The sequence below is a fragment of the Schistocerca cancellata genome, chromosome 8 (assembly GCF_023864275.1).
Source record: "Schistocerca cancellata isolate TAMUIC-IGC-003103 chromosome 8, iqSchCanc2.1, whole genome shotgun sequence".
NCBI classification, from domain to species: Eukaryota; Metazoa; Arthropoda; class Insecta; order Orthoptera; family Acrididae; genus Schistocerca; species Schistocerca cancellata.
This window is the reverse complement of record NC_064633.1, coordinates 328,055,945-328,080,545: the sequence shown is the minus strand read 5'-3', so window position 1 is coordinate 328,080,545 and position 24,601 is coordinate 328,055,945. Positions and strand designations below refer to the sequence as shown.

At 44.0% G+C, this 24,601-nt stretch overlaps 1 protein-coding gene and 1 pseudogene across 1 annotated transcript in view; both read left to right on the top strand.

Annotated features, from left to right (window-relative positions):
* Window positions 1-436: 436 nt before the first annotated feature.
* Window positions 437-24,601, top strand: part of LOC126094464 (solute carrier family 2, facilitated glucose transporter member 1-like) — a 574,417-nt gene continuing 550,252 nt past the window's right edge. The window contains exon 1 of the mRNA XM_049908847.1: window positions 437-561. The gene's annotated coding sequence lies outside the window, so the exon portion shown is untranslated. The remainder of the gene's footprint in view (window positions 562-24,601) is intronic.
* Window positions 23,766-23,884, top strand: LOC126096102 (5S ribosomal RNA; annotated as a pseudogene).

The window sequence follows — 24,601 nt, the reverse complement described above, 5'->3', positions numbered from 1 at the left end:
TAGACTGCTACCATAGCCCATTAACGCCAAATTTCGCCGCACTGTCCCAATGGATTTCATCGCACAATGATTTCTGCGGTTATTTCACGCAGAGTTACTTGTCTTATCGCTGTCGTCCCAGTGGGAACCAGTTGACATGCTTGCAATATGTTTCTACGTGCCATGCCGATGTGGGTTGTTTACGCATAGTATCGTGTGTAGTACCGCATGTCGTATCACCTCAATGTGAACCGCGCCCAACAGTCACAGCTTAATGCTGGCGATATGCGGAGTACGCAGTGCTCCCTCCGCAGATACTCCCGCTTGGTGGCCGCTGTCAATGGGACACTGTGTTTATGGAGCACACGAGAAGGCAGGGGTGTGGCGTGCAGATCACGAGTGCAGCTCGGCGCGTGGGAGCCGCAGGGTCCCAAAATACCCGCCGTTTGGCACGGGGGAGCGGGGTCGCGGCGCGGGGCCCTAGCCGTGGCCAGTGCCTGCGCGATCCTCTCTGCAGACGCGTCCGCCCGCGACTTCGCGTTCTTCCGCAGCCACACTGATCCGACTCACCGAGTTTGACAGGTAAGTAAGTAGCTGCCGCGGCGCTGCTCGCCCGTCTCGCACCCCCGCTGCGTCCTTCTGTGGAAACCGCCGCCAGCTTCCGCTACCAGTGCCTTAAAGGGAACTTCTGGTCGAGTGGCACGGAATGTGGGTGAAGTTTAGAATATTTTTTCTTACAAGGACTGTTTTTATTAAAATAGGGCTTTTACCATTTTATTACACAAACATCTATGCATAAATTTTTTTAAATCTCAAACAAATTAAAAATGGCGGCTACAGAACCTGTCCTGGTTTGCGCGATGCGTTGTAAGGATTAGTGACTATTTCTAAAATCGATAAAAACTGAAAATCTGAAACATCGCCTTTGAAAACTATACAAATGACAGTGCTGGTAAACCTTTACGTTATTTGATTTTAAAACAGCTGAGCAAAACTGAACGTACTCCGACATTTCTCTCGTTACTTATTCTCATCAACACTAAACTGACACACAAACTTTTTTTATTTTTTTATTTTTTTTAGCGCAACGCAATCGGACTTTCAATAATCCCTACAAAAGAATGGCCCTGACTAACAATAAACTACACCTTTCATGAATCACTTACCTCACCAAAATATTCGTTACTCTAACTACTGCAACACAGCGAGCGCCAATACTGCCAGCTACATAAATGATTCTAAGGCACTAACTACTGATAGGCATAGTCAGTAAATGAAAGATTTTGTTAGAGAACAAACAATGAATTTACCTTAATAGTGTTCAAAAGTCATAATATATATATCAGTTCATGAAATCTGGTCTTACAAATTTCGTTTTTCTGACGGACGCACGTCCAGATAGTCCGCTCTCAAAATTCTGCTATCTCTCTACCCACTTCCACCACTGCTGGCGGCTCACCTCCAACTGCACAACGCTATGCGCTGTTCACATTCAACTGCCCAACACTACAGTAGCAAATATTCCAACATTGCAAACCAGCCACAGACTGCACACAGCACAGTCAGTGATTTTCATACAGAGCGGTACGTGGCGTTACCAACATAAAAACCTAAACAGCCTACTTACATAGCCCCCATGCTCCCCACAAGAAATTTTACAAATTGTTTTGAGCAGTGGTCAATACAGGTTTGAAAAATGTTTTCATAATTGCAATAAGAAAAATATCAAATGCACACACTTATCAATACAATCTCTCTCCTCACATCCACCATTGCTGGCGGCTCACCTCCAACTGCACAACGCTATGAGCTGTTCACATCCAACTGCACTACACTACAATAGCAAATATTCCAACAATGCAAACCAACCACAGACTACACATAGCACAGTCAGTGATTTTCAGCGCCACGTGGCATTACCAACATAAAAACCTAAACAGCCTATTTACAAATTCTTAAATTAGAATGAATTTGGGGTGGGGGCATCACGATGGAATGTTGCAAAATACATCGAAAAAAACTGCACCTACTTGAAAAACATTTAGATTTCTGGCATGCTTTTCTAACTTCAAATCCTTAAGAAAATAAATAAAATTCGAATAAAAAAGCCCTCACTAAGAGCCCCTAAATTAAACTATCATTTTTTAAAAATAAAATGACTCGGTTAATCTGTCGAGATTCTAGAGAGCTTCGCCCACTAAAAATGCTTCCAAAAAAACGCGTTTAAAGTTTTCAGTAACAAAAAGAAGACGTTGTTTCAAAACCTGCGCTCAGTCTGCGATAGAGGCATTCTTCCTGTTCCTCAGACATGCCCTAGTTCTGAATTTGGTGTTGTATTCATTCAAACCGGCCCCTTTTAACAAACTGACACATTCCTGGTTCTGTGGCGGCCACGTGTTTCCGTTAGATAACTCCTCGAAGGTTTTTCTGTTAGACTTTGTGACGATTCTTAACGCTTTCATTGTCTTCAGAACAGATGAATAACCTACGTTGAATATGCCTGCAGCTATATATGCTGGTATTTCAACTGGTTTTGCCCCACAGTCATGACATGCGAGTCCAAATACACGTGTTGAAGCTCCTGTTGTTATTTTGCGTATTGGCACCGGTACATCTTTTAAAGAAATCTTCATTCTACAGAAATTTGTACACTAGTCTTATCTTTTCTTGAACTAATTCATCGAAATACGCTGACTAAACAGTTAGCATAACGTAAGCTACATTCTCGTTGGATTCCAGAACTCCTTTCTGATAACCGCAAACCTCAACGAATCGATGCTTCTCTGGACTTCTTTTTTTGTTATGGTACGGAAGACAAGGCCTACTGAATGGAATATTGACCAGTGACGAGATGGGTTTCCTATGCTAACCCGGAGACAAAACATCAATGGCTTAAAGGAAGCAATTCTTCGCTGTTCCATTCCGGAGTTATGCCACTGTTTAGCACATACTGTTTTGTCATATTTACTCTCGCTTTCGTTTTACCTTTATCTTCCTATATTCCTCCAGTATGTATTGGATTGGTGCATAAGTTCTGTTGTGTTGGCAGAAGCGCCAACACCGCGTTACAAGAGGAGGCCGAAATGCACGGGTTTTAGCTCACGCAGGCTGGCGTGAGGAGGGAAGAATTATACTGACGTGAGGTCAGGAACATGACAAGGAATTAGAATTCTGAAAGCGGTCGGAATTAGTTTGATACTTAACTTTAATCCATTAATGATGAACGTCGCTCTTGACGGTACATGATTCACAATATTATCTGTTCAGAATTCATTCTAATTACTGAATATGGCGCCTTGCTAGGTCGTAGCAAATGACGTAGCTCAAGGCTATGCTAAACTGTCATCTCTGCAAATGAGAGCGTATGTAGTCAGTGAACCATCGCTAGCAAAGTTGGCTGTACAACCGGGGCGAGTGCTAGGGAGTCTCTCTAGACTAGACCTGCCGTGTGGCGGCGCTCGGTCTGCAACCACTGATAGTGGCGACACGCGGGTCCGACGTATACTAACGGACCGCGGCCGATTTAAAGGCTACCACCTAGCAAGTGTGGTGGCTGGCGGTGACACCACAAGTTCGTTACGATTTTCCATAAGTTTAATAAACACAACAGATACACATAACAGAGACTTCAGTATTCAATAATATGTTCTCCATTTTTTTTTAAAACAGACTGCCAACATTTGGCTAACTTTTCGATTCTATGACTGTAGAAATCACATTGCTTTGAGGCGAAGAACTCTTCGGTCTATGTTCGGAGCGCATTTTGACCCGGGAAGTTGCTTAAAGGATGTTCCATAGATAGCGGAAAAGATGAAAATCTGAGGACGCAAGATCAGGTGAATAAAGGTGGTGTTTTTCGTCAGTCTAGCAGAATGCGGTGGGAGTTCTCGTGGAGTAGCATCATTTCTCTCAGTCTTCCTGGTCACTGTTCTTGGACTGCGTTTGCAAGACGTCTCTGTTGTTGACAATAAATGTCGGCAGTTGTGGTTACGCCTAGGAGAAGCAATTCGTAGTACACCACACAGTCTCTTTTCCACCGGATGCATAACATTATCTTTTGCGGATGCACGCAGGTCTGTACGAGGAATTGCTGCTTTGTTTTGGCTCAACCATTCCTTTCTTTTACCATTTCTCGCCGTCAGTAATAATACAGGAGAGAAATGGTGTATGCTGTTCACGATCCAATTGATCACCAACAAGCAGATGTGTACATATGACTACCCATTGATTTTTGTGATTTTGACTTGGAGCGTGAGGCACCCATACTTCCGATTTTTGAACCTTCTCAACTGCAAGCAAATGTCGCCCGATGGTGGAATGATCACAGTTCATCACATCTGCCTGTTCTCGAGTACACTGGTGTTGATCATAGTGGATTCATGCGTTTAAACGATCTTCATCAAACACCGAAGGTCTTTCTGAATGTGGAGAGTCACTAATGTCGAAACGTTCCTTCTTGAAACGAGAAAACCATTTTCTTGCCGTGCTCTGTCCAGTGGCATTATCCCCAATATGTTGAAAATGTTTGTGGCTGCCTCCGGTACTGTCACCCCTCTATTGATCTCAAACAGAAGAATATGCCGGAAATGTTCCGATTTCTCCACCTGGAACTCCATTTTCTAACGCTAACAGCTCCATTCACCATCTCCAAATGACAATATGCAAATTCAAATCGCAACAGTGAACTACAAATAAAAATGACAATCGATAAAAAATCGTCTAGCAACCAGAATACCAATATCCAAAACAAAAACGCTACGAACTTACGCACGAGCCTAATATATTATGAACTGCGTGACTCTGTGAAGTTACAGGCAGCTAAGACTTACCAGTAGCCAAGAAAAACCACATGTACTTAGCACCTGCTATTATTGTGTTTATGGAAAATCACAGACTTTGGATATATCTGGCACATAGGCGATGAAAAAAAGGAGCATGGGGAATAATCGCAAAAGAATTAATTTTATGTCGCACGTAATTAAAGGATGAAAAGAGGTGTTAAGGGGACCCGGAACGTCCTATACCTCCAATGTTAAATGTAAGGAACATTTTCTTATGAACTATTAACACCAGAATGATGAAACTTTTACAGTATAATGTTACATATATTTAATACCATGCACCATATGGATTTTAATTTATTGGTGTTTTTTGGGAAGATATTAATTATTTTGTTACTGAAAATAATTGACACATTTTTTGGCATAGTATCTTTGAAATAAAATCTGTTATCAATTATGTGTCACAAAAAGGCTATGATACAAGGTGTGTACTGGCACTGTTTACATTCCTTGAAAATTTTAAGTCTTTATCTCTAATAGTTTAGCAGGTAACGTTCCCTATACGGCAAAAAAGTGAACTTGTGGAAAACGAGTTTCAAAGTTTCACTAACATTTTAGTGGAGTCCAGCTCCATAAGAGGGGTTTTCACTGTCACTGGACATCTCCCCATCTAGCCTTCTTTTCACATCTTTCATTCTTTGTCTGGCTTGCCTCTCACATTCCTTTTCTTTCCTTTCAGCATCCAGTTTTCTCTCATTGTCTATCGACATCATTGCACTCACCATGTACTTTCCCGGCATCACATCCAACTTCTGCAGCACATTGCACTTTATAATGTTACCTTTGTTGTACGTAGCAATGGCATCATATACTCCAAAATGAAGAGTATGAATTTCCACAAACACATTTTTTGGGATTCTGGTCCAAATTACGTTATTCACACTCTCATTTTGACTTTGTGTACGTCCATGGAGACATTCCTTCAAAAGTTCAGTTGCAGAAATATCTCTGAAAATTGGTTTTATAGCCTTCATGACAGTTTATGGTAGACTGGTGATGCTTGTATACACGTTCAGATTCCTGATATTTGTTGTACTTGCACCAGGAATTGGGTCCCTGTGGGCATAGTCCACGTAGTGGTTTCTCGTCAGTCGATAAGGTGTGGTAGTAAAGTGCCATTACAGCCTTTTCCATTGCATCAACACTGTGAGTATTTTGTCTTATTGCCAGCCCATAGTCTCTCTGCAATCTGTTGATTACCTCGTCTGTCAATCTTTTAGCTCCACCCAAAGGTTTTCCATCACTGAGTACCTGGCCTTTCATTATAGTCTTCAGTCGACGCAACCTTGTTCCTATACGTTTCTGAACGTGACCTATGCGCTCCTGTTTAGTAATGGTAACATCATTTCCATAAGGTTTTAGCTCAGATACATCAGCAAAAGACTTCGAATCACCATCACCCAGGAACTGTAGGTATCTGACCTTGTACCACAGAAGAGAGCGACTGAAAATGCCTTTCACACCGGAAACTTCCATGGCCCCACTAGACCCACTGTAAATCCTTCGACAGTTTTCTGCATGCTCATCCTTCACTCTTTTAGGACACCTACAGTGCTTGGATTTAATTACAACATCTATAACTTTTGTAGTATCAGCACTTGTTGCCGTTATTACCCCATTATGTGAAGTGTGCTCACGCTTCTGCCACGTACCATCTAGTGCGACAGTCTGGTCCCGAGGATTCTGAACATCTGGAATTTCTTCATCCCCCGCCACAGCCTCCTCCACTGCTTCTTTCATGGATTCTTGGGCAATATCTTCAACACAGGATCCAACAACCGAGTTATATTTTGAGAATTTCGTTGGTGGTGGTGGTAGATTCATTACACCACAAAACATTTGACCAGCAGAGTATCCCTTACCGATTGACCTTAGAGCATAAACACATCTAATATTTACACCATAGTACTTGCTTTTCTCACTATCAGTTTCACTTTGGCCTATTTCGACATGAAAAACATGAAAAACATGAAACATTGGAATGACAACTAGTACAATGGAGACAGATTTCTGCTGCAAGTCCTAGGTGTCGCTTGACATTTACTGACATACTCAATTTGCAACATTCCTTACACAGTACTGAACTCTCAATCACCTTTGAGAGCAATGAAATGTTAATTATTTCGTTCACATTATCCTCACTACACATCTCCAATAAATTGCAGTATTTTTCAGTTGATCCATGCAACTTCTTGCTTGTGCTAGAGACAGGAGTAGATTTCACTTCATGAATAACCTCACTATTTTCAGAATCATTTCCCAAGGTCGGAGAAATTGTCATAGTTCCACTAGTGTACCTCGGAGGAGGCTTCTTCCTCTTGTAAACTCTGTTACTAACTCGAGGCATATTTGATAAGTTCCAGTTACGCAATAGAAATACAACACAAATCGTGCAATAACCACCAAATGCTCAATGTAAACAACAGTATCCAAAGACTACAATACGCAGACAAAACAATTGCCTATCAAGTCGTGTTGCCAACATAAAATAAAGTCTTTGGAAAGACTGGAAGTTTTGAAAAACGATGTTTTCAATGAACATGTATGCATGGAAATTCAATGTCGGGACATGCCCTCTACAGTACATTATTGAAAATAATATTTTCAATACTTGGAGTTAAGCTACAGGTAAGATTAATATATCATTTTAAAGAGGAAGATCTGTAGTATTTTATTTCACAATAAACTGAAAACCCAAAATTTCATCATTTTTAGGTTCCGAGTTCCCTTACGTTCTATCGGTGGCGAAGACATTACTGCATTTGCGTTAGGGTAGTTACAGAAACTAGGAAGTCAGGTATGTGAAATTTCAAACGGATGCACTTTAAGTAGATTAAATGAAAGAGAGAGATAAAAATTCGCATTCTGTAATGCATCAAAAACTATAATAATATCTTAATGTCATTGCTATCTAGGTGCGTAATTCACTAGCAGTTCCTTCTTCATGACCCATATTTAAGGGTGTTATGCTATCTTTTGTGTAGGGATGATATCTTAGAGATGTAATGTAGATCCTCAACTGTGCTAATCTGCTTAATTCAGTTTCAGAAAAGTAGCAAGTACTGTAACAGACTCTTGCAGTTGGAAGCAGCCGAATTCGTACATGAATCGCTTGGTTCAGTGGCTTGGTCTTCACACAATTTTTTTGGCAATGACGTCTGACAGACAAGGAGATCTGTTACCGACCCATACGCCCATGACTGTATTCATTTACCAATCTTAGATACGTAGACTATCCAGATTCATGTCATAGCCCGCGGTTTGGAGCAATAAACCTCAGAGATAGTACACCTGAAACACCTTTAGTTAAATCGCTATACCGTCCCTCTCTTTTTCATCAGCTGCAGAACTGAAAACAGCAGGATAAAACCTGAAAAATTAAATGTGACTGATGCACTGACACAGACACGACGTCAACGTACAGTTAACGGTTCCACCTCACTTACGTGACAGCTCAGAATGAGGACTCTGCACTGATGCTTCTGATGGCTCTTTCCGCTTCATTTATAGGATTCAATGTCCTTGTGAGTACATATGACGTGATTTTAATATACCATTTGTAAAACGTTTAACCTTTTTGGCAACGTACCCCGACTTGCAGTCAGGTTCTTTTGCTGTGGTTAGAGGTCCCACCCAGGAGAATGTTTATTATCTGCGGATACCCACAATAATACTTACTTTGCGGTTAAATGCTGAGTTGCAACATTCCTGTATTACTATATTTGCCCTAATTATAATTATTACTTTTTAAGTCGCTCTTGTTCGGGACTGAGTGTCACTGTATTGCCTCGAATGTCCAGAGAAGAAAGATGCGTTTCGACATTTTCCAGGACTAAAGATGTGGAAATGCTCTTCTTCCTGGTTTCCTGCACAATTACACGTACATCCTTTTCCTCTCGTATCATTAGTTTCTGTCTGTCTCATTCCTGTTTCAGTAAGAACGATCACGTCTGATATTATCGAAAGCTGCCATAATGGGACATCAAGGACGTTGGTGAATACTCAATCAGTCGAAATATTCGATTCATGGTCTGATTTTTGATTGTCTATTAGATGCGACGTAGGTAATGTACAGTATAAAATCAGATAATCTGTCATCTCAATATAGTGGGTGTAATGGGTATAAATGCAGATATTTTACATATGTTATCTTAATATGTAATAACATCAGTGTGTTGGTTTTTTTTTCTATGTCACAAACTTTACGATCTGATGTTTTCTGCACGGTCGCAAGTGCACCATTAGGTGGACTACGCCTGTCAGTATGGCTTACGTTTTGCTCTCATGTGTCCACAGTTCAACAACTGACTTGCCGTCCAAGGGAAAATAAGCCTTAATGGCTTGCTCTTGGAGGCACTACCCAACCTAAAAAGGTGCGATTTGTAATAGCTAAAATTATTAGTCTGAAAAATGACTGATTTAATGTTATGCGGAACGCCTTCCTCACTCACCAACAGAATTATCTTCACTTGTACCTGTTACACCCTGTTTTTATAAGTACAAAATGCAACGCTTGTTACATTTACAACTACATCTATACCTATACTCTTCCAGTGTGGCAGAGGGTACCTTTGGTACTGTCATCTTTCTCACCTTTTCTGTTCCATTCGCGATTGGTGCGTGGGATGAACGATTGTCGATAAATTTCTGTATGAATTCTAATTTCTCTTTTTTATCGTTGTAGTCATTTCACGAGAAATATGTGGCACAAAGTAAGATTTTGCCCAGGTCTTCTTCTAACGTACGCCTTCGAAATTTCAACAGTACCCGTTTCAATGATACACATCATCTCTGTTGTAGCGACTACCATTTGAGTTAACCCTACCTGATAAGAGCCCAAGATGAACTACATTCAAGAACCGGCCGAATAGATGATTTTAGAGCAACTTCATTCGTGGATGAGTTACTTTCCTTAAGATTGTTCCTAAGAATCTCAGCGTCGCATCTGCTTCTCTTACAGTTTGTTTTATGAGGTCATTCCACTTTAGGTCACTCCTAAGTATATTAGGTTTTTACTGTATCCAATGACATTTTTACAATAGCGTACTCGAACTGTCTATTTACACGCAAAATGTTACACCTGCTTACATTCAGGATCAACTCTAAGTCCATCCTTCAATCATCGATCCCTTGCAGATCTTTTCTGCTTTCGCTATAGTTTTGAAGTGTTGAAACCTTCCTACAGACAACAGCTTGTCTGCAAAGAACCTCATAAAGCTAGCGACATTGAGAAGCGCAGCACATTAACTTAAATTTTTGTTGAATTATCGTACATTTGATAAACGAACTATATTATTAACATTTAATCGTGTGAAATATGTCGCGTCAACTTGTGACAGGACTTCGTTTAACTTTCTAGCGTTACATAAATTTTACACAGAAAATTCAACGAAATCCGATTCAGTAATTACGATAGACAACTTGCAGAACGTATCAAGAAGATGACTGGCTATGTTATATTAAAATGTGATGATAGGCCTCTACCTTCTTAGTCAGCGGAATGTAAATTGCGACGTCCGTTTCCAAAAAACAGAAATTCAGGCCGAGTGCAAGCTTACTTCAGATCTCTGACGTACCACACGAGTTAAGATGATTTATAACATTTTAACATCCTAAGTTGTTAATTTGGGTAAAAGACTTGCGACTGAGGATGCGCATAAAGTGAGGGAAGGATAGCATTTGCCTCATCCACACAGCCTGTTGCTATCGGGAAGCAAGAGCAGACGAAGAGCATCTTGGGTTGCCTACACAGCTAAGTGCAGGCGCTGTCATCTGAGCAGCTTGTAACCAGCCCAAGCGCTCTATAGGTCGGCGAAACAATGTGTAACCAGCACGATCAGTGATCTTACTTCAAAGTTGGAGATACGACTCAAGGCCGTCTTCGGATGGAAAACAGAGTAATTGGGGGCGCCACTATATTGGTCTTTGGCATTCAGAGTGTGTGATTATTGAGTGACTCTTGCTCTGATATTTCGAACGAAAATGATAGACAATTGTGTTGAATGCAGATGCAGTAACTGATGGTCGACTGAAAGCGGCGTTAAATTTCAAAGCTGCTAACGTATAGCCAACAAAGGAAGGAAACTAAGCCTATTGGAAGCACAAACATTTAGCTTAAAATCCCCAGCTGGTCCTAAATCATCAATTACAAATGAGCATACCCAACTTTCAAGCTTCCCATGATGCAATCAACCAGCCATATGCCCGAAGACCATCACAATGACACATACTGCTACACAGAATTTTATATTCCTTACCTTGCTTAGCTCACAAACCTCAACATTCTAACAATATAACCTGTAATACTGTAACAGAGTGTATTTTAACACTGTATCTACGTCTACATCTACATTTATACTCCGCAAGCCACCCAACGGTGTGTGGCGGAGGGCACTTTACGTGCCACTGTCATTACCTCCCTTTCCTGTTCCAGTCGCGTGTGGTTCGCGGGAAGAACGACTGTCTGAAAGCCTCCGTGCGCGCTCTAATCTCTCTAATTTTACATTCGTGATCTCCTCGGGAGGTATAAGTAGGGGGAAGCAATATATTCGATACCTCATCCAGAAACGCACCCTCTCGAAACCTGGCGAGCAAGCTACACCGCGATGCAGAGCGCCTCTCTTGCAGAGTCTGCCACTTGAGTTTGTTAAACATCTCCGTAACGCTATCACGGTTACCAAATAACCCTGTGACGAAACGCGCCGCTCTCCTTTGGATCTTCTCTATCTCCTCCGTCAACTCGATCTGGTACGGATCCCACACTGATGAGCAATACTCAAGTATAGGTCGAACGAGTGTTTTGTAAGCCACCTCCTTTGTTGATGGACTACATTTTCTAAGGACTCTCCCAATGTATCTCAACCTGGTACCCGCCTTACCAACTATTAATTTTATATGATCATTCCACTTCAAATCGTTCCGCACGCATACTCCCAGATATTTTACAGAAGTAACTGCTACCAGTGTTTGTTCCGCTATCATATAATCATACACAGCCGACCGCGGTGGTCTAGCGGTTCTAGGCGCGCAGTCCGGAACCGCGCGACTGCTACGGTCGCAGGTTCGAATCCTGCCTCGGGCATGGATGTGTGTGATGTCCTTAGGTTAGTTAGGTTTAAGTAGTTCTAAGTTCTAGGGGACTGATGACCACAGATGTTTAGTCCCATAGTGCTCAGAGCCATTTTTTTTTTATAATCATACAATAAAGGATCCTTCTTTCTATGTATTCGCAATACATTACATTTGTCTATGTTAAGGGTCAGTTGCCACTCCCTGCACCAAGTGCCTGTCCGCTGCAGATCTTCCTGCATTTCGCTACAATTTTCTAATGCTGCAACTTCTCTGTATACTACAGCATCATTCGCGAAAAGCCGCATGGAACTTCCGACACTATCTACTAGGTCATTTATATATATTGTGAAAAGCAATGGTCCCATAACACTCCCCTGTGGCACGCCAGAGGTTACTTTAACGTCCGTAGACGTCTCTCCATTGAGAACAACATGCTGTGTTCTGTTGGCTAAAAACTCTTCAATCCAGCCACACAGCTGATCTGATATTCCGTAGGCTCTTACTTTGTTTATCAGGCGACAGTGCGGAACTGTATCGAACGCCTTCCGGAAGTCAAGAAAAATAGCATCTACCTGGGAGCCTGTATCTAATATTTTCTGGGTCTCACGAACAAATAAAGCGAGTTGGGTCTCACACGATCGCTGTTTCCGGAATCCATGTTGATTCCTGCATAGTAGATTCTGGGTTTCCAAAAATGATATGATACTCGAGCAAAAAACATGTTCTAAAATTCTACAACAGATCGACGTCAGAGATATAGGTCTATAGTTTTGCGCATCTGCTCGACGACCCTTCTTGAAGACTGGGACTACCTGTGCTCTTTTCCAATCATTTGGAACCTTCCGTTCCTCTAGAGACTTGCGGTACACGGCTGTTAGAAGGGGGGCAAGTTCTTTCGCGTACTCTGTGTAGAATCGAATTGGTATCCCGTCAGGTCCAGTGGACTTTCCTCTGTTGAGTGATTCCAGTTGCTTTTCTATTCCTTGGACACTTATTTCGATGTCAGCCATTTTTTCGTTTGTGCGAGGATTTAGAGAAGGAACTGCAGTGCGGTCTTCCTCTGTGAAACAGCTTTGGAAAAAGGTGTTTAGTATTTCAGCTTTACGCGTGTCATCCTCTGTTTCAATGCCTTCATCATCCCGGAGTGTCTGGATATGCTGTTTCGAGCCACTTACTGATTTAACGTAAGACCAGAACTTCCTAGGATTTTCTGTCAAGTCGGTACATAGAATTTTACTTTCGAATTCACTGAACGCTTCACGCATAGCCCTCCTTACGCTAACTTTGACATCGTTTAGCTTCTGTTTGTCTGAGAGGTTTTGGCTGCGTTTAAACTTTGAGTGAAGCTCTCTTTGCTTTCGCAGTAGTTTCCTAACTTTGTTGTTGAACCACGGTGGGTTTTTCCCGTCCCTCACAGTTTTACTCGGCACGTACCTGTCTAAAACGCATTTTACGATTGCCTTGAACTTTTTCCATAAACACTCAACATTTTCAGTGTCGGAACAGAAATTTTCGTTTTGATCTGTTAGGTAGTCTGAAATCTGCCTTCTATTTCTCTTGCTAAACAGATAAACCTTCCTCCATTTTTTATATTCCTATTAACTTCCATATTCAGGGATGCTGCAACGGCCTTATGATAACTGATTCCCTGTTCTGCACTTACAGAGTCGAAAAGTTCGGGTCTGTTTGTTATCAGTAGGTCCAAGATGTTATCTCCACGAGTCGGTTCTCTGTTTAATTGCTCGAGGTAATTTTCGGATAGTGCACTCAGTATAATGTCACTCGATGCTCTGTCCCTACCACCCGTCCTAAACATCTGAGTGTCCCAGTCTATATCTGGTAAATTGAAATCTCCACCTAAGACTATAACATGCTGAGAAAATTTATGTGAAATGTATTCCGAATTTTCTCTCAGTTGTTCTCCCACTAATGCTGCTGAGTCGGGAGGTCGGTAAAAGGAGCCAATTATTAACCTAGCTCGGTTGTTGAGTGTAACCTCCACCCATAATAATTCACAGGAACTATCCACTTCTACTTCACTACAGGATAAACTACTACTAACAGCGACGAACACTCCACCACCGGTTGCATGCAATCTATCCTTTCTAAACACCGTCTGTACCTTTGTAAAAATTTCGGCAGAATTTATCTCTGGCTTCAGCCAGCTTTCTGTACCTATAACGATTTCAGCTTCGGTGCTTTCTATCAGCTCTTGAAGTTCCGGTACTTTACCAACGCAGCTTCGACAGTTTACGATTACAATACCTATTGCTGCTTGTTCCCCGCATGTCCTGACTTTGCCCCGCACCCGTGGAGGCTGTTGCCCTTTCTGTACTTGACCAAGGCCATCTAACCTAAAAAAACCGCCCAGCCCACGCCACACAACCCCTGCTACCCGTGTAGCCGCTTGTTGCTTGTAGTGGACTCCTGACCTATCCAGCGGAACCCGAAACCCCACCACCCTATGGCGCAAGTCGAGGAATCTGCAGCCCACACGATCGCAGAACCGTCTCAGCCTCTGATTCAGATCCTCCACTCGGCTCTGTGCCAAAGGTCCGCAGTCAGTCCTGTCGACGATGCTGCAGATGGTGAGCTCTGCTTTCATCCCGCTAGCGAGACTGGCAGTCTTCACCAAATCAGATAGCCGCCGGAAGCCAGAGAGGATTTCCTCCGATCCATAGCGACACACATCATTGGTGCCGACATGCGCGACCACCTGCAGATGGGTGCACCCTGTACCCTTCATGGCATCCGGAAGGACCCTTTCCACATCTGGAATGACTCCCACCGGTATGCACACGGGGTGCACATTGGTTTTCTTCCCCTCTCTTGCTGCCATATCCCTAAGGGGCCCCATTACGCACCTAACGTTGGAGCTCCCAACTACCAGTAAGCCCACCCTCTGCGACCGCCCGGATCTTGCAGACTGAGGGGCAACCTCTGGAACAGGACAAGCAGCCATGTCAGGCTGAAGATCAGTATCAGCCTGAGACAGAGCCTGAAACTGGTTCGTCAGACAGACTGGAGAGGCCTTCCGTTCAGCCCTCCGGAATGTCTTTCGCCCCCTGCCACACCTTGAGACGACCTCCCACTCTACCACAGGTGAGGGATCAGCCTCAATGCGGGCAGTATCCCGGGCAACCACAGTCGTAGTTCGATCGGGGGATGCGTGGGACGAGCTGGCCGTCCCCGACATACCCCCATCCGGACCCCCACAGTGATGCCCATTGGCAACAGCCTCAAGCTGTGTGACCGAAGCCAACACTGCCTGAAGCTAGGAGCGAAGGGATGCCAACTCAGCCTGCATCCGAACACAGCAGTTGCAGTCCCTATCCATGCTAAAAACTGTTGTGCAAAGAACGTCTGAACTAATCTACAGAGAGCGCAAACAAATCGACACAAAATTTAAACGGTTATTAAAATACAAGATTGCCTAGTAAATGCAGTAATGCTGCTACTTGCGCACTGCTGACACACTGCTCGGCGGCGGAAGGAGACTACGCGATTTTACACTATTCAGGTACTAAAACGCGATGCTACAACTATCAAATACTATAATACGACAGAAATTTATGAATTAAACAATGCAAGTACGAAAAACACGCAAAGAAATTAATATTCGATATTACAATTTACAGTCTAAAACATGTCTGTTGCACAACATAAGTGACTATTGCTCACTTAGTTTTCAACCAATGTCACGATGTCACAAATTATAGCATTATCGTCATAAAACCTGGAATACTGCGGTATCGTATGTTTTAATTATTTATTGTTTAATCTTGTTTATAACACCCCACCCGTCACTTATCTGGTTTTGGCGCGTGTTCACCCCAGCTAATTGACTAACAGATCAACAGAGAGTGCAAAACTGCCGCAATATCGGATAACGCAAAGAAAGTAATAAGGCCCTGTGACTCCTGATTGAACTGTGGTGGCAGTGTTGACATTAATTGATTCAGAATTGATCCCTTTTAATTAAAAAGGGGTGCACATTGATGTTATATTCAGCTATTGAACACCAGATGCAAATGTTGAACATAAAATTAATTAAGAAAGTGACTTGGGATTTCAACTTCTTGATTGAAAACAGATGCAGTCGATTAGCACAAATTTAACTCACGACCTTCAATCATCACATTACATGACTCTCCTAACAGGCAGTGGGAATGAATTGCGTTTACTTGGAGTAAAGTGCAATAAATCAAAATTAATTCCTATCAACTGACCCAGACGTAATGAGAAGTGCGAGAAGAATTCTACACTACACGGCACGTGAATCCCTCGTGGACACTTTGCCGACGTGATCCAACAAATTAATCAATGGCCTAACTCAAGCTGGAGCGGGCACAATATCACCGAATTCAGCGTGGCGGGGCGTCGTCGTTGTGCGGACGTCGGCCGGCCTTGTGGTGCTGCAAGGCTGTGCTTGTCTATTCACTCCTAGCTATCTTGCTCAGTACATAGCTAAATCGTTCTGTTTGCTAAGTCCTAAACTTCAGAGATGCTCACTCTCTCTCAGGCAAGCAGAGTAAAGAACGCCACGTCTGCACTCTAGGCAATCTGGGAACGGATACCCCTACAGAGACTTCTGCTAGTCCACTCTTCGCCTCGGTTTCCTCTCCAGCAAAATCACTTACGCCAATTGCAAAGCAAGTCGTGTTAATTATGCGTCGCTTCACAGTGCCGACCAATGCCTGCTCTGGTAAGTGAACAAATTCCCACAAAATTTCCCTTCCGCTCAACGTATGTTATTTAGCTCCTCCCAGGCTACCCATCAAAGTTAGTATCTGCATAAAACACAAATTTTTCCGAAATTCTGACTCCCAGGAGAGTACTTCAGACTCCTCGGTCCTAGATTCCCATCAGAGGCCGGCGTATTTCATTCTGTCGCTCTTCACCTGATTTACTTCAGACTCTGTGGACCGTGAATTCAGCGTGAAGTTGCTATAATCACGAACACGCATATTTTGGCCCCTGTTGACCGCTCCACCATAGCTTTGCGCGGCTTTCTCGCATGTTTCACTGAAAACGGGACAACGGACATTTATCAACAGGTGTACAAGTTCTCCGTCTGTTTCCTGGTACACGAGCATGGGGTCAACCACCCCCTCATGTCACTCATCTTAAGGCAGCTGGAGGTCGCGCCCCGTTACCACTTTCTCAGAGTTTGAGCCGCCCTAAGCTGCCTATTGTGGCTTCCCTTTGCCACTCCCCAGCCGCACGCCGCCACCCGGCTGCGGTCAACTCTGAATACTTCCCTGGTATAAACTAGCTTCCAGTAAATCGACGCATTTCCACAAAGTTTTCATTTTGCGTGAATTACTTTAAAACCATCACCCAACATTAATTATTCCAATACGTCCATACTATACCCTCTACAAGATGCATTGTGCCTTGTCAGTCATTTTTGTTCAGCCCTACTCTTCGCTCAACGTGAGTTCGGTGATCTTTAATGACTTCATGTAAGGGGCATAGTTCTTGCCATCTTACATGTTCATTGCGTGAAATGTAATTTGCAGTGTTAAAAAAACATGTCTGGTACACAAATTCTGTGCAAGTGGATTGTATCTTTGCGTATAATGTTTGGTTAGGTAACGGATTCTAGATACTTGTTTCCTGAAGATAGCCCAATTAACCAGATACTACGAGTATTTAGAAAGAAACAAAAATCAGTAGAACGCTAAAATTTACTGTTATCCAGCCTTAAAAATTATGTATGACATGTAAGTAGAAAAATAAAAAATAAATTCGAGAAAAATAAGTAAACCAACTAACAAAAACCAAATACACTCCTGGAAATGGAAAAAAGAACACATTGACACCGGTGTGTCAGACCCACCATACTTGCTCCGGACACTGCGAGAGGGCTGTACAAGCAATGATCACACGCACGGCACAGCGGACACACCAGGAACCGCGGTGTTGGCCGTCGAATGGCGCTAGCTGCGCAGCATTTGTGCACCGCCGCCGTCAGTGTCAGCCAGTTTGCCGTGGCATACGGAGCTCCATCGCAGTCTTTAACACTGGTAGCATGCCGCGACAGCGTGGACGTGAACCGTATGTGCAGTTGACGGACTTTGAGCGAGGGCGTATAGTGGGCATGCGGGAGGCCGGGTGGACGTACCGCCGAATTGCTCAACACGTGGGGCGTGAGGTCTCCACAGTACATCGATGTTGTCGCCAGTGGTCGGCGGAAGGTGCACGTGCCCGTCGACCTGGGACCGGACCGCAGCGACGCACGGATGCACGCCAAGACCGTAGGATCCTACGCAGTGCCGTAGGGGACCGCACCGCCACTTCCCAGCAAATTAGGAACACTGTTGCTCCTGGGGTATCGGCGAGGACCATTCGCAACCGTCTCCATGAAGCTGGGCTACGGTCCCGCACACCGTTAGGCCGTCTTCCGCTCACGCCCCAACATCGTGCAGCCCGCCTCCAGTGGTGTCGCGACAGGCGTGAATGGAGGGACGAATGGAGACGTGTCGTCTTCAGCGATGAGAGTCGCTTCTGCCTTGGTGCCAATGATGGTCGTATGCGTGTTTGGCGCCGTGCAGGTGAGCGCCACAATCAGGACTGCATACGACCGAGGCACACAGGGCCAACACCCGGCATCATGGTGTGGGGAGCGATCTCCTACACTGGCCGTACACCACTGGTGATCGTCGAGGGGACACTGAATAGTGCACGGTACATCCAAACCGTCATCGAACCCATCGTTCTACCATTCCTAGACCGGCAAGGGAACTTGCTGTTCCAACAGGACAATGCACGTCCGCATGTATCCCGTGCCACCCAACGTGCTCTAGAAGGTGTAAGTCAACTACCCTGGCCAGCAAGATCTCCGGATCTGTCCCCCATCGAGCATGTTTGGGACTGGATGAAGCGTCGTCTCACGCGGTCTGCACGTCCAGCACGAACGCTGGTCCAACTGAGGCGCCAGGTGGAAATGGCATGGCAAGCCGTTCCACAGGACTACATCCAGCATCTCTACGATCGTCTCCAAGGGAGAATAGCAGCCTGCATTGCTGCGAAAGGTGGATATACACTGTACTAGTGCCGACATTGTGCATGCTCTGTTGCCTGTGTCTATGTGCCTGTGGTTCTGTCAGTGTGATCATGTGATGTATCTGACCCCAGGAACGTGTCAATAAAGTTTCCCCTTCCTGGGACAATGAATTCACGGTGTTCTTATTTCAATTTCCAGGAGTGTATTTCCTCACTCGCAAACGAAATTTCTAAAAACAAAAAAACAAAAACAAAAAACAAATGCACGGTTCAACCTAAATCAAACTACAGCTTCATTTGTGGACATCATTTTGCTCCTGAAGAAACGATTCCAGTTTTACCGATCATTTACAACAGAAAACCAACAAGACAATGTAAACACATCAAAAAAGCTTCTGCATTGCCCCAGTTTCCAGAACTCCAGAAGATAGACGTTGAGTGGGGATATTGTATCACGGACACAGTCCCTTTGACTGTTCAGTGATTTCACTAAACCAGCCCAAAGATGTAAACAACCATGCTTCAGCAGCGCCTATTAGACGGAGGGGGTCTTACAGCCTATCAGTTCCAGTCACTCCACCAGGAAGCAGGTACATGACTCGTGTTGTCTGTACTTCACCTATGCCTAGACGGTCAGTACAAAGGTTCGATCGCGTCCGCATTGTTACTTTGTGCCAGGAAGGGCTCTCAACAAGGGAAGGGTCCAGGCATCTCTGAGTGAACTAAAGCGATGTTGTTCCGACATGGAGGAGATATAGAGATACAGCAACTGTCGATGACATGCCTCGCTCAGGCCGCCCAAGGGCTACTACTGTAGTGGATGACCGCTACCCTACGGATTATGGCTCGGAGGAACCCTGACAGCAACGCCACCATGTTGAATAATGCTTTTCGTGCAGCCACAGGACGTCGTGTTACGACTGAAACTGTGCACAATAGGCTGCACGATGTGCAACTTCACTCCCGACGCCCATGGCGAGGTCCATCTTTGCAACCACGACACCATGCAGCGCGGTACAGATGCGCCCAGCAACACGTCGAATGGACCGCTCAGGATTGGTATCACGTTCTCTTCACCGATGAGTGTCGCATATGCCTTCAACCAGACAACCATCGAAGATGTGTTTGGAGGCAACCCGTCGGGCTGAATGTAAGTCTAAGTGGCACACTGTCAAGTGAGTGCAGAAAGGTGGAGGTTCCCTACTGTTTTGGGGCGACATGTTGAGGGGCCGGCGTACGCCGCTGGTGCTCATGGAAGGCGCCTAACGGCTGTACGATTTGTTAATGCCGTCCTCCGACCGATAGTGCAACCATACAGGCAGCACATTGGCGAGGAATTCGTCTTCATGGATGACAATTCGTGCCCCTATCGTACACATCTTGTGAATGACTTCCTTCAGGATATCGACATCGCTCGACTATAGCAGCCAGCATGTTCTCCAGACATGAGCCCTATCGAACATGCCTGGGATAGATTGAAAAGGTCTGTTTATGGACGATGTGACCCAACAACTCCTCTGAGAGATCTACGCCGAATCGCCGTTGAGAAGACCAACAATCTGGACCAACAGTGCATTGATGAATTTGTGGACAGTATGCCACAACGAATACAGGCATGCATCAATGCAAGAGGACGTGCTACCGGGTATTAGAGGTACCGGTATGTAGAGCAATCTGGACCACCACGTCTGAAGGTCTAGCTGTAAGGTGGTACAACGTTCAATGTGTGGTGTTTATGAGTAATAAAAAGGGCGGAAATAATGTTTATGTTGATCTCTATTCCAGTTTTCTGTACAGGTTCCGGAACTCTCGGAACCGAGGTGGTGCAAAACTTTCTTTGATGTGTGTAATTTCATTTGCCAGTCTGTAATAATTTTTATAAATATTTATGTACGGTAACACAACAAAATAATAAAAACTGAGATAAAATTTACAGCAGGTAAGGTTACTGACTCAACAACTCCCTCCTTCACGAAAATGCATGTCTACAATGTGTAAAAATTATTCTACCACTTCTCTGATTCATACTAACGTTCAAGCTATAGGAAGTTTTCTTTAATATTTAGAATGAGGTACAAACTAGGCGACGGTTGGTTTTGTGCGTAATAGCGTCTGCAGAATTGTCTTTTTTCTCAGGTATAAGTAGAGAAACGTTACGTTACATGTCAATGTTTTGTCCATTTTGTGTCGGTATGTTGTCTCGTGATTTAGTTAGTCGGATGTGGAAAGTGAAACCTAAACCTGTCTTGTACAGGATAAAGATTTTTGAAAAGTGTGATTAGAAAAATTTTTTGCGAGAAGAAGGAAATTACATATGTAAACAGGACAGAATAGCTGCTAAATTGATCTCGGATTAGCAGTTACTAAACAGTATTAACACTCGACTAGAAACTAAACCAAGATAGCGTAGCGTAGTATCAGTAAATAGTTGCTACATTTCTCTCGTTCAGCAGAACTGTTTCTCAGGCTACTCCGACATAATCATGACGGCTGTGGCGTAATATGGCATGACTTGGTTAGTTTCATAGAGTAATCTCGACAGTTTATAATGAGCTACGCCGAAAATTTAGATACATGCGCACGCAACAGGAAGTGCGGGGCGTACCGTGGACAACCAAGGCGAAGTTTTGTGCACTACCCCGTGTGAGAGTGACACTAACCAGTTTCTCAGAAATGGCGAGTGGCCGTAAAGGTCGAGTGGTCGACAGCGGGAACAGTACACGCATTCGAAAGAACAAACTGAGGGTAAAAAAAAAAAATGGTTCAAATGGCTCTGAGCACTATGGGACTTAACATCTGAGGTCATCAGTCCCCTAGAACTTAGAACTACTTAAACCTAACTAACCTAAGGACATCACATACACCCATGCCCGAGGCAGGATTTGAACCTGCGACCAGGGGGTCGCGCGGTGCCAAACTGAAGCGCCTAGAACCGCTCGGCCACACTGGCCGGCAAACTGAGGGTAATCTTGAATCTGAAAGCCAAGAATCGTCAATAATGTACAGACAAAGGCACAAATAGCAAACCGACAGGAAATTAAGAGCAAGCGGGTAGCTGCATGGAAAAGTTACGTAGGCTATCGGAAAACTTGGGAAACATCAACACAACTGGACGAGGAATGCGCGCACACTTTCCTCCTAGCTTACGCCACCAGAGGGTCTTGCCAACTGGCGCGAAGTCCACGCCGCCTGCGGTGTGGACGCGATGCCGAACAACTATGGATTGCCGGCACTTGTGCGTCCTTCCCGAGTACGGAAAGGATACCAAACGAAGAGGTCACAGTGTGCTGAAGTTTTACATCCGAATACCTAGCTCTATAATTCTGTCAAATGAGCTGCTGTGAGCAAGTGATTTCACAGGAGAGCGATTTGCAAAATCAGACGCAACCTGTTACTTCTTTACCTTCATTGTCACTTGATACTTGGCTGACCCCATACTTGGTCTAACATAGATATAAATTATTATTATTATTCTCCTCCTCCTCCTCTTCCCCGCCCCTCCTCCCCCCACCGAGTGAGGTTGCGCAGTGGTTAGCACACTGGACTCGCATTCGGGAGGACGACGGTTCAAACCCGTCCGACCATTCTGATTTAAGGTTTTCCGTGATTTCCCTAAATCGCTTCAGGCAAATACCGGGATGGTTCCTTTGAAAGGGCACGGCCGACTTCCTTCCCCATCCTTTCCTATTCCGATGGGAGCGATGACCTCGCTGTTTGGTCCCCACCGCCAAATCAAATAACCAACCAGTCTCCTTCTCCTGACGCCCCCGCCCCCCTCCCCCCCCCCCCTCCCCGCGCCCTCTCTCTGTCTCTCACTCACTCTCTCTCTGTCTTCTGTCTTCTACATACACATCAATACAACAGTTCATGGTCTGACACATTACATAAGCGTTTCTGCATTAGTTTTGCCAGACGCGTAAATGAGTTGTTTCACGTGGTCACACAGGTAATAATAGTCCAAAGAACTGAAATCGAAAAAATGTCCAAACACGGAACTGCTGCAAAAGACGTATGTTCGCATATCTTATACATGGACAAGCGTTTTAAGAGAGCAGTGCAGCCTCGTACCCGTTACCACTACCACGGCCGCATACACAAAATTTAATGTTTTCTCATGATTGAATTTCGAACCATGGTTTAATGAAATTCTTATCAGGTAACTTTCCAATGCTACAACACGCTCAACGTTCAGGAAAGACGAAGCGCAGCATTTAGCACAATGGACTTACATTCGGGAGGATGAATGTTCAAAACCCCGTCCGAGCATCCAGACCTGTTGTACCTAAATCGCTAAAGGCGAATGCCAATATGTTTCCACTAAAACTAGTACGGCCTATTTCCTTCCCCACGTTCCTCAGTCTGAGCTTGAGCCCCATCTCTAATGACTTCGTTGTGGACGGGACGTTGAACTCTAAAATTCATAATCATTTTTAGGATGTTGTAGCTATTCTTACTGTCCGTGTTTGCTAAGAAAAATTGGAGACAAATGACGCTTTATACAAGACACTGTTTTATTAGTTTTATTTTACTCAGACACGTTTCAGCTTTTTCTGTGTTATTTTCAGTAGGCTTTTATTATTTTCTGAAAATTATCGGTAATACATGTTAACATTTTGTGCAGGTTGTATGAAATTTTTGCTTAAAGCTATTTACATGTACAAAGAAGCCACAATTAGATGTCAGATATTACATTAGTTAATATATACAGTTAAAGACACATGTCACAGATTTGGGCCATTGTTCACTTGAGATATCCTCAAATACTTTTGGTGTAGGATACTAATTTAAAAATAAGATGATTATACATTTGTCCACATACCTCACATGGCGCTATCAGCTTTGTATGTTGGTAGTTTTATATCTACTGCCGACGGCCTTGCCACAGTGGTAACACCTGTTCCCCTCAGATCACCGAAGTTAAGCACTGTCGGGCTTGGCTACCACTTGGATGGGTGACCGTTGGGGTCTGCCGAGTGCTGTTGTAAAGCGGTGTGCACTCAGACCTTGTGGGCGTGTTCAGGACCTACTGGATTTAAGAGTTCCTGCTCTGGAAACGAAAACTGATAACGGGCGGGAGAGCGGTGTGTTGACCACATGCTCCTCCATATCCGCATCATGTCTCGCCTATCGGGTGATGATGACACGGCGGTCGGTCGGTACGGTTAGGTCTTGCCAGGGCTGTGCGGACAGAGTTATATATCTACCATACATGTCATATGAAAACATATCACTTACTCCCACAAACATCACGGTAAATGATTCCATCGAGAAACTCTGTTTTTCGACCATTTTAGACAGTTGGGCAAAACATAAGGTTTTTTTCGCCATTTGTTATGATTTTGTTATGAAATATATCAAATGTGTGTGTAACAGCAAAAAAACACAACAGCGAAAGAAATGAATGTTTAACGTATCTTAAACAACGGAAGCAGGACCACAGCACAAAACAACCGTAACTAATACGCTAAATAACGAGATATTCTGCAGCAATTTTCGGTGTGAAATGAACAGAAAAACCGTTAACGTTTCGTTGTTTGCAGATGAAAAGCTGTAGATCACGTGGTAAATATAAAACTACAATAAGCCTCCTTATTAGCTGTAATTTCTCGGATTTTCTCGTTGTGATCATTCACCGAGATACTTGTGGAGTAAGTGACACGTTGCCCGACTCTTCCCTGAATTTCGATAGCACACCTCTCAGT